Raw genomic sequence first — 11441 nt, forward strand, 5'->3', positions numbered from 1 at the left:
AAAAGAAGGAAAACAAAAAAACCACAACTAAACTAACAAACAAAGAGATGTTGGAATTGAAAATAAGTGGAGAAAATTCATTATTTACAAACGATAAACTTGTTCATCAAATAAAGGCAAGCCACAGAGCAACTATGGATTCAACTCTGTCACCTGACTCTGGCCTTAGCCCATTTCTACCTCAAATGGGAGGTCTCAAAGGCAAGAGGGGCTGTCGTTCAAGTTTTTCTTTAAAGTTTGTATGTTTCTCAAACTATCTTTTTCTGCCATGTCATCTTCTCCCTTCCAGCAGGATCATCTGTAATTTCTATTCCAAAGCTTCCCCAAAGATTGTGGTGGCTTAGCAGTTAGGAGGGAAGAACTCAAATGAAGGTTTGTGTCATTCACAGCCAAGACTGAACTTCACAACACTCAGTACCCGATGGTTCAGTAGGGCAATGGTGCCCGTGTTAGCCCTATACTCCCCAGACGCCTCCCCCACCAAATCCTAAATGCCTGATGTCCTGTAGTTAGGGTTTTTCTTTTTTCATGTCAAACCAACGGCAGCTTTGTCCCTCCAGAAAGACAAAAGACAGCAGGAACAGCTGGGTCTCTCCCCTTGTATCTTGAACCTCTCATGTCCCTCTGCCTAGACTCAACACTAGGGAAGGTTAAGATGACCCCAATATCACAACACCACCCAGCAAATGGATTTTGAAATAGAAATTAAACTTAGGAAAAACAGTTCTATTTCTCACCCAAGCTTGTGGTCTGAGTCTCACCTGCACTATGTGAACACTATTGCTGCTCAATAATATTCAGGGGTCAAGACACTTAATCTAAGTCACAAATGTTATAGCTTGGACCATCTCCATGACAATCTTCCAAAGCAAGCTATAGTGGTGACAACTTCTGAGATTAAGGTGGGGGTTGGGTTGGTAGTAGATACTTTAATGTTTACTTTATACAGTGCCCTATTATTTTTATGCTTTTCTTTAATTTAAAACAAAACAAAACAAAAAACTCCTGTCATGGCAGGGAATATGGCTCAGTGGTTGAGCATGTGCCTGGCATACATGGAACCCTGGGGTCAATCCCCAGAACTGAAAAGGAAGGAATAAATGAAGAAAGAAGTTAATTCCTCTCACTCCTGGTTTTCTGCCCCTAAATGAGGGAATTACATAAAACCCTGAATCACATGTGCAGTTCATACTTCTGACCTTGATGACATAATGGTGCATTATTTAATTCTTGAGATTTATTTGATGTACATAGATGTACATTGCTCCATTGTTTGGGGCATAAATATTTACAAGTGCTATGTATTGCTGATGTATACTTTCCTTAAGTAGTGTGAAATGTCCTTCTTTATCCTTTCAGATTAACTTTGCTTGAAGTCCACTTTATCTGATGTGTGGATGGAAACCCCTGCTTGTTTACCTGATCCATGTGGGTGATATGTTTTTTCCCATTATCTCACCTTTAGTCTGTTGATGTGTTTGCCTATGTGGTGAGTCTATTGAAGACAGCATATTGTTGGATCTTGTTTTTTAATTCAATCTGCCAGTCTATGTCTTTTGATTGATAAAATTAGACCACTAACTTTCAAGATTATTATTGAGATATGATTAGTATTCCCAGTCAATTTGATTTATTTATGGGCCTTAATTTGACTTAGTTTCTCCTTTGATTGACTATTCCTTTAATGTAGTTCCTCCTTTTGCTGATTTTCACTTTTTTTTTTTCATTCATCCTCATGGAATAACTTGTTGAGAATGTCAGTAGTGCAGGTTTTCTAGTTGTGAATTCTTTTAACTTTTTCTTTATCATGGAAGGTTTTATTTCATCTTCAAATCTGAAGCTCAATTTTGCTGGATATAGAATTCTTGGTTGGCATCCATTTTCTTTCAGAGCTTGGTATATATTATGCCAGGACCTCCTAACTTTGAGAGTCTGGGCTGAGAAATTAGCTGAGATCCAAATTGTTTTCCCCCTATATGTAATCTGATATTTTTCTCTCATAGACTTTAAAATTCTATCTTATTCTGTATGTTAGGCATTTTCATTATAATGTGCCTTGATGTGGGTCTGTTTTAGTTTTGTACATTCGGAGTCCTATAAACCTCTTAAACTTGATTTTCCTTTCATTCTTTGGGTTTGGGGAATTTTCCGATATTATTTCATTGAAAAGATTGTGCATTCCTTTGATTTGTATCTCTGTACCTTCCTGTCTCTCAATAAATCTTAGATTTTTTTTTTTACGTTTTCCCATATTTCTTGGAAGTTCTGTTCATGGTTTCTTACCATCTTCTCTGTGCAGTCAACTTTATTTTCAAGAATATATATTTTATCTTCATTGTTTGAGGTTCTGTATTCCAAGTTGTCTAGTGGATTGGTGATACTTTACATTGAATTTTTAAATTGGTTTTCTGATTCCTTCATTTCTAAGATTTCTGCTTAGTTTCTTTTCAGAATCTTTATCGCTTTATTGAAGTGATCTTTTACCTCCTAAAATTTATCTCTGATTTCATTCCTTACATCATCCTTTATGTCATGGATCAGTTTAACTGTGTACATTCTAAACTCCTCTGACATTTCTTCATGTTGTCAATGGATTCTAACATTGGAGCATCTTGGTTTGTATTGGGCACTTTGTTCCCTTATTTTTTCATGTTATTTGTGTGTCTTCCCATCTAACAGTGTAGATCTGAGGCAGTATAGTTTCTACCCTGTAGACTTATAGTATCCCTGAAGGTTTCCAGTACGTGGCCTTTAATGGGGAGACCAATATTAACAGCAGTCAATGCAAACAATATGCAGCATTAAGCCAAATAGCTCCTATTACGATGTCTAAAGTTTTGTCACAATAAACAGAAATTATGTGTTCAATTATTGTCTACAATATAAATAGTAAGTTTGCAAAAGGGTTTACAATTTCAAATGGTGGACAAACAGAACAGAAGTGGTGTAAGACGTGAGGTTTATGAGGAAGGAGGAGAGAAGATAGAAGTAAAAAAATATAGGAAAAGTGAAAGAGAAATTAATAGAGCTTGACCATATATATATATATATACACACACACGCACACACATATAGTTAAAAATTTTTAAAAGAAAAAGTAAAAATAAAAGAATACACAACAAAACTATAATATACTATTTAGACATCTCAGTTCTCAATAAACTGATGCATGAAAAATATTTGGTTTCAAAAATGGTAGAGATGTGAGAAAGAGAGGGGAAAAGAATCTTGATGAAAAATTGAACAATTGTTTCAGTTGGAGTTCAAAAGTTTCCCAGCTTCCCTTCTCAGCTGATAGGTGAGGTTGTGGCATGATATAGGAGACTGTTCTTAACCCCTTATGTCACCTGCGTACCCTACAATTCCTGGCCTCTGATTTAGTCTCCAAACTCCATCTCTCCTACCCCTGACCTTTCAAATTCCCAGTCAGGTACTTCTCTCCCAGGTGGTCCTAAGGGCTGCTTACCACAACCTGTGTGTGAGAGCTCTTCTGTATCAGGAGGATCAAGACCAGACACTTCATCCTGCCGGCTGGCTGCATAGCTGTGAGCAATGGGTCAGGTTGGGGAATAATGATAGTTTGGAGGCCTGGGACCCTAAAGCATGCCAGACCGATGCCAGACCTGGTGGGACCAGGGGATGCCAGACCGATGCCAGACCTGGTGGGACCAGGGGATTGGTGGATGCCAGACTGGGGATTTGGGGACTAGGCTGGTGCCAATACCTGGTGAGCACCAGCCTGAGTGGTCCCCAGAAACCTGGTGGTTGCCTGGATGAGCCAAGAGCAGGATGCCCTCACTCCCTCTTCCAATCTTCAGACCTGCTGTAGCTGGCCCCATCAGTCCCCATGTCAGGATTTGTGCACTGGGGAGAGCCTGGTTTTCTCCAGCCTCTCTAACTTGTGATCCCCTGGGAAAAATGCTCCTGGTTTTCCATAGGATAGCTCTGCTCCAACAGGCCCATACAGACCTTGCTGCAAATTCACAGATCTGAGTTTCTGTTTCATAGGATCTGCCATGCTGTGGTCACAAGATGGCTCCTGGATCGTGGGTGATTGATAAACTCTAGTGGAAAGGGTTTTTGTTTTGTTTTGTTTTTTAATCCAATTAATGAGTTAAGCAGTCTGTGGTTCAGTTAGGGCAGACTGTACCTTCAGTCTCAGGATGTTTTTTCAGGGAGACCAGGTATTCCTGCTATTTGAGTTCTGGGTTACCAAGCTGAGATGCTGCCTCACATTATTCTGCCATCTTTGTCTCCTAGCTCATTTTTTTTTTTTCTTGGAAGGAAGTTTCCAAGATTTTCCAATGTGTCTCCCTGTCTCTGGAGTTAATTAGTCAGTATTTTTCTAGGTTTTCTGGTATAGAATGCTACTTATTACACATAGGAAAGTTCTACTCTCCGGTCTCCTTTTGTTCCATCTTGCTATGCTCACTCCAGCTGGGTACTTCCGCTATGGGTTCTAACAGTCCTATCTGACTATGAGACCAGAAGTGGGCTGGAGGTGTAGCTTAGTGGAGAGAACTTGCCAAACATGAATGAAGTGCTGGGTTCTATCCTCAACACTGAAAAGAAAGAAAGAAATGAAGAAAGCGAGAGAAAGAAAGAAAGAAAGAAAGAAAGAAAGAAAGAAAGAAAGAAAGAAAGAAAGAAAGAAAGAAAGAAAGAAAGAAGAAAGAAGATTCCTATCATTCCTGGGGTTTTGCCCCTAAATGAGGGGATTACATAAGAACCCAATACAAGTCATACATCATACACTTATGACCTTGATATAATTCTCCAACCTATATTAGAATCCATATTTGCACAGACTTTATGGGAACACAAATTAAAATTCTATTTTAAGGATATGCTGAACTCATAAGGAAAAAACAAAGTTTAATTCTAAGGGAATACTTTTGGGGCATAGTCTCTCCCTTCTTATACTCAGAAGTTTTATCTGGTTTGGGAGGAGCCATTCCTCCAAACTGGAGTGATGAACTCTTACCTCATTACTCTTTTTTTTCTTTAAAGGAATTTTGCAAGATTTTCCAATGTATTTCCCTATGGTTAATTAGTCAAGATGTTTCCTGGTTTTCAGGTACAGAATGCTACTTATCATTGATAGCAAAGTTCTCTCCAGTCTCCTCTTGTCTTATCTTGCTATGCTCAATCCATCTGGGTACTTCAGTTCTGGGTTCTAATTGTCCTACCTGACTTTGAGACCTGAAGTGGGCTGGGGGTGTAGCTCAGTGGACAAAACTGGTCTAACACACATGAAGCCCTGGGTTCCATCCCCAACGCCAGGAAAAAACAAAACTGTCCTTGGTGACTATGAGATGAGAAGTGAGTTCACTCAGGTCTAAGTGCCATTTCACCTGGGAAGACTTTCTCTCACTTCTCCTTGGGACACTGCTCATCCAACATTCCATACTTGATGCAACTCTCTACTGTCTGCCTTTCCAGTTCATCAGCACCACACTTTGTCAGTGAGCAGCAATAAAATGAATTTGTCTTCTAAGAAGTTTTTAAACAGCCTGTTCTATTCTTAGAGAGTGAAGGGAGTGGGGAGAGATAAATAGTTGCCTAGCATTTCCAAGGAAGGCTTCTTGTTTCTGTCAACTCTCATAAAACTTTTGTGGAACTTTATAGAGAACATTCAATAAATCTTTCCTTCCTTTATGTCAAGAGTCAAGAGAGTGAATCCTTTATGCCAAGAGTCAAGAGGGTGATGTACAGGCTACATACCAAAAATAACTCCAGGTTATTTGTCCTTGTGTTGTCACTCCCTCTATGATATTGTGAAAGCCACTTAGTGCCATTGAATTTCTATCTGCCCATCAAGAAAGCACTTGTAGCAATTGTATCAGTCAGAGCCCAGCCAGAGAAACAGAAGCAATAGGAGATATATAGTAAAAGAGAGACTGAGTGCCAGGAATTGGCTGACATAATTGCACAGGCTGACAAGGCAAGCTGCAGGCTGTCAGGACAGGCAGTTGGAACTTGGGGAACTGAGTCAAGCCTATTGTCATAGGGAAAATTATTCCTTCTTCAGAAAAGTCTCAGCCCTTCTCTTCTTTTTTTCTGATACTGGGAATTGAATTCAGAAGTGCTCTACCACTGAACTACACTCCTATTCCTTTTTATTTTTTGAGATGGGGTCTTGCTAAGTTGCTAAGACTGCCCTTGAACTTGCAATCCTCCTGCCTCAGTCTTCTGAGTAGCTGGGATTACAGGTGAGTGTCACTGTGCCTGGCCTTTTTTTTTTTTTTTTTGAAAGGGGATCTTACTATGTTGCCTAAACTGGCCTCGAATTCCTGAGATAAAGTGATACTCCTACCTCAGCCTCCCAAGTACTGGAACTACTATTGCTGAATAGTATTCCATTATGTGTGTGTGTGTGTGCGTGCGTGCGTGTGTGTGTGTGTGTGCATGTGTATACACCAATTTTTTAATCCATTCATCAGCTGATAGACACTCAGCTCTCAGCTCTATTTTTAATTTTTTTGAGGAACCACTATATCATTTTTCTATAGTGACAGCTTTAATTTACATTAGAAAGCATGGCAACAAAGGAGAAAGATAAATCTATAGTATAAAACATTGGTGAGGGGCTGGGGATATAGTTCAGTTGGTAGAATGCTTGCCTAGCATGCACAAGGCCCTGGGTTCAATTGCCAGCACCATCAAAAAAAAAAAAAAAAGTGAACGTATTATCCTTATGGTCCTGTTGCAGGACTAAGATTCTATAACACACATTTGGGGAAGCCACTCATAAGTGAAGGCCTCAAATAAATCACCATTCTGTGGCCTGTGCCACTGTGCCCAGTGAAATCTAATTCAAATCATTTCCTGCAACCTCTGAAATAAATCAAAACCAGAGCTCTTGGTTGGTGCTTCTCTCTCTGGAATTGATAGTTCATTATTGGCTTACCATGCTAACTCAACACCCCAGTGTGCATAAAGTGGCTTCAGAACAAATCATGAGGAAATCTGATCTATGAAAATGGAGCAGGCATCCTAGCAATTCTGGAGGCTGAGGCAGGAGCACTGCAAGTTTCAGATTAGCCTGGGAAATTTAGCAAAACCATGTCTCGAAATAAATAAAAAGGACTGGGGATGTAATTCTGGTATTCTATTCCCAGTACTGGAAGGAGAGAAGAAGGAAAAGGGGGGAGAAAATGGAGCAGTCTGATGATAATATCTGCGCTTTCATCTATAACTTTTTTCATATAAAACTTCATCACAAAAGGCAAAAATTTCTAAGATTCTTACAGATCTCCCCCCCGCTTCTTTCTTCCTTTTTTCCTTTTTTCCTTTCTTTCTTTCTTTCTTTTTCTTTCTGAGCTACAGTTTCACTATGTTGCACAGACTGGTCTCAAACTCATGAGCTCAACTAAGCCTCCCCCTTTAGCCTCCAGATTAGCTGGGACTGCAAGCCTGCACCACATGCCCAACTTATATATAATTTTCTTCTCTTTTGCTAGAAGGTCTTCATGTAGTTTGCTGAGCTGAAGAGCTTAAGGAGGTTGTATTCCAGTTTTTCACAGACCCAAAACCAACAGAGTTGACAGAGACAGGAAAAGAAGAAAGAGATTTATTTTAAAGAATTGACTCACAAAATATGGGGATAGCAAGTCCAAAATCTGCAGGGCAGGCTGGAGTTAGTGATTCAGTGTAGAGAGGAGGGAGTCTGCAGCAAAGTTTCCTCTTCCTCAGGGGGCCTTCATCATATCTCCTAAGGCCTACATGACTAGATGAGGCCCACCCCCCATTTTGGAGGTAGGGTTATCTGCATTACTCAAAGTCTCTTGATGTAACTGTTAATACCATATTAGTAAAAAATTATGACTTCACAACAACATCCAGACACGTTTGGCTCCAAACTGCATACTGCATAATTTCATTATGCCTAAAAGTTTACATCAGAGGTAAGGTAGAATGACTAAACAGAGACAAGCATTTTCACTTCCATCCGGCATGCCTTTCATTGATTGCTGAGACACAGTACATTGATGCTCTTGGCAAAAGACCTGTTTCCCAACCAACGTCAAGCCCAGTTTCTTGGGAAGGGGGTGGTTCCCTGGCACAACCCCAGGTCTAGATCTTCTCGTTCGAGTCTGGATGTAAATAAATATGCCTCTCATTCACCACTCCAGTGCTGAGAAGTTTTCACAGGCACTTCATGAGAACAGGCATGTGGTAATGGAGCTCTAAGCAGTCTGTAATGGTCTGGCTAGTAGGCTCCACAGTCCCTCTTTCACTCACTGCAGGAGCAATGCTGTGTCTCTGAAGCAGAACCAGCTTACATACTCTGATGACAGCATCAAGTCAAATAACCCACCACACAGGGGTGGATAACAATTAACAAAGCATGGTATTCACTAAACTAAACTGAAAAGTCTAGAGATCACAGGCGTCTGAAGCCAAGACCAGGTCTATGGTATTGGAAACTGACAACATGGATGTAGACTGGGTTCTCTTGGCTTTATTCCCTTCGGCCGATTCAGAACCCTGGTGCCTCAGGACCTCCAGCGGCTCCAAATATCAGAAACAGTCCAGTCTCTCTCCTTCCTCTTCTCTGCTACAGCTCTGCTCATACTCATTTCACATCCACCAAACACCAGGAATTTCCACCACTTTCTGAAAATTCCTGTTGAACCCCTTGGTCTTTTATCAGGCATTGTAACTACTGACACTCAGAGACTGCAGGCACCAAAACCTCAGGGCCTTCAGAGCGCTTTGGACATTTGAACTTTGACTATTAGTATCCTCCTGCCAGAGGTGCATCCATTATCTGGGCCATGAGACAACGGACATGACAAGACACTGCCTGTCCTTCCAGTGATTAAGGTTTTCTTCTGATCAACCCTTGCATACTTGGCACCTCTTTGCAAGCAGATCCCTCCACTGACTACCTTCTACTTAGTCTGTCCTCAGTTGGCCAAAGATGCCCAGGCAGCTCTAAATGCTGGAGACAATATAGGCTCCAGCTGGAGATTCCGCATGCCGGCAACGTGTTCCCTCGCTCTTTCATAAAACATATACTCACCAGTTTTCATCTAAAAATGCAAAAATAATTGGAACTATGATTAATTTGGGGGTCATTCCAATTCAACATATTGCTATAGAATGAATCTACAACTCTGTTTATGAAAACCTTTCTACAGATGTCAGTGACACAAACATAGAAACCAGACACCAACACAGACTGAGACATACTAACTTACCATTGGTGAGATATGCACCTGACTTCATGTGGTCTCTGGAGGTGGAATTGGTTGTACTGCCTCATCCACATTTCCACAATCCCCTTTTTTCTATGAACAAGAGAGGCCCTTTGTCAGGGGGCTGCTGAGACATTTGCCCCTTTCTCCACAGATATGGGCTATAAGAGCAAAGCACTCCATTTTAATTAAATGTGATAAAATTACCATGGGAAGTACTTAGAAGGGCAAGGTGAAGTGTAAAGAAAGAGTTCTCAGACCAGCAAGAGTTAGAGCCAGAAGGGTTTTTGTTGTTGCTGTTGTTTTGTTTGTTTGTTTATTTTTGGTGATGCTAGAAATTGAACCCAGGACCTCACATATGCTAGTTACTAAGCCACACCCTCCCCAGAAAGAATCTTAAAGAGCATCTAGTATCTCAACCTTAAAACACACCCCAAGAGAACTATCAGGGAAAGGGTTAAACCTCAATTCTCTCTGGACCAGCCCAGTGAGACTCTTGAAATGGTCTAGGTATGTCCACACAGGCAGTCTGGGGACCAGGGATGTGGTTCATGATTCTCAAGTCCACTGCTGCATAAGAATCACTTGAGAAGGTTTATAAAAACTTTCAGGACTTATCCCAGAATTATTTGGGTATAGGATTCAGGAATCTGTGTTTTTAAAGCTTCCCTGGAGATTCTTCAAAGAATAGAATTTGGAAACCACTGATCTACTCAATCCTGACATGTTTAAGACTAAAGAAAAGTAAAATATCTTGCTCCAGTAAATTGTGAGCAAACAAGAAAACCAGGACTTGTATTCAGGTCTACAGATTCAAAATTCAGCATCTTTTATAAAGAGAATATTAAATCTCTCACTTAAGATCTGGTGTTGTAGCTCAGTGGTGGAGCCCTTGCCTAGCATGTGTGAGGCACTGGGTTCCATCCTCAGCACCACATAAAAATAAATAAATAAAATAAAGGTACCGTGTCCATCTACAAGTAAAAATATTTTTTTTTAAACCTCTCACCTAAAGTGGAAAGATATGCTTTTTAGGCTTCACAAACAAATTTAAAGTATGATTTTTCTATTTTGTCAGAAACCTCCATGACTAGAATGAGTTTTCCAGCTGTAAAACGAGTGTTTTCAGTTGCTTGTAAGGAAGTCTTTCCTAATTGCAAAAGTTAACCGCTGAAATCAAAGGTGATAGGAAGAATTATGGACTTTATTTATTTATTTAATGTATATTTTGATACAGAATTTTGCTGAGGCTGATCTCAGACTCCTAGGCTCAAGTGATTCTACTGTCTCAGCTTCCCAAGTGCTACACCACCATGCCCTGCTTGGGCTCTCCTTTTAAATTAGTATGTTAACATTTTTTGCACTTAGGGTTGAGGATATAGCTCAGTGTCTACCATTTGCTAAGTCCTAAATTCAATTCCCAGCATCACAAAAAGCAAAAAAAAAAAATTTTTTTTTTTCATTTTTACAAGGAGAATGAGATGTGGAGGCACCTACTACATGTCAACCACTGTGATTATGCCTCCGAGGAACCTAAAAAAGGTCTCAGAGGCTATGAGGTGTAGCTCAGTAATAAAACACTTGTCTATCATGCATGAGGTCCTGGGTTCCATCCCTAGAACTGCAAAAGTAAAAGTAAATAACAGATGTGTTTTCAAGGGACACACATCCGGAGAGACAAATGAAATGAAATGGGCAGAGAACTGTAGAACCAAGGTTGTGATGCCTTAACTCTTAGGAGAAAGCAGATAGTGAGGCTGCTAATCAGAAAAGAAGCAAGTCTAGAGAGGTTAAACATGTTTCCAAATACCATCCAACCCTAGGAGAAGGGAAACAATCACAATTTGTTTTTTCTTTTAGTTCTTCTAGTTTGTTGTTAATTTGTGCTTATTTTTGTTGTAATATTTTTTTTCTTGATTATTTTTTCTTGTTTTCACTTATTTGCTTGCTTACTTGGGACTTGTCTTTCACCTAAGTTATCCTATGCTCAGTCAGAAAGGAAACATTTGCCTCATGGTTGTGGATCCAGGGGTGGTCTATAAATGCTTGGAGTCTGACTGATTCTAAGTGGCCTCACTGGGCCATGATATCATCTGGTGACCCCAACCAGTGTCATTGTAAAATATGCACCCTCTGCTGGTAACCTTTAAGAATTAGACACTAGCTTCAAGATGGCACTGAATTCCTACAACACAGTTACAAAATACAAGAATCTCTGGATCAGTAGTAAGAATTTTC

The sequence above is a fragment of the Sciurus vulgaris genome, assembly GCF_902686455.1.
Source record: "Sciurus vulgaris genome assembly, chromosome: 4".
NCBI classification, from domain to species: domain Eukaryota; kingdom Metazoa; phylum Chordata; class Mammalia; order Rodentia; family Sciuridae; genus Sciurus; species Sciurus vulgaris.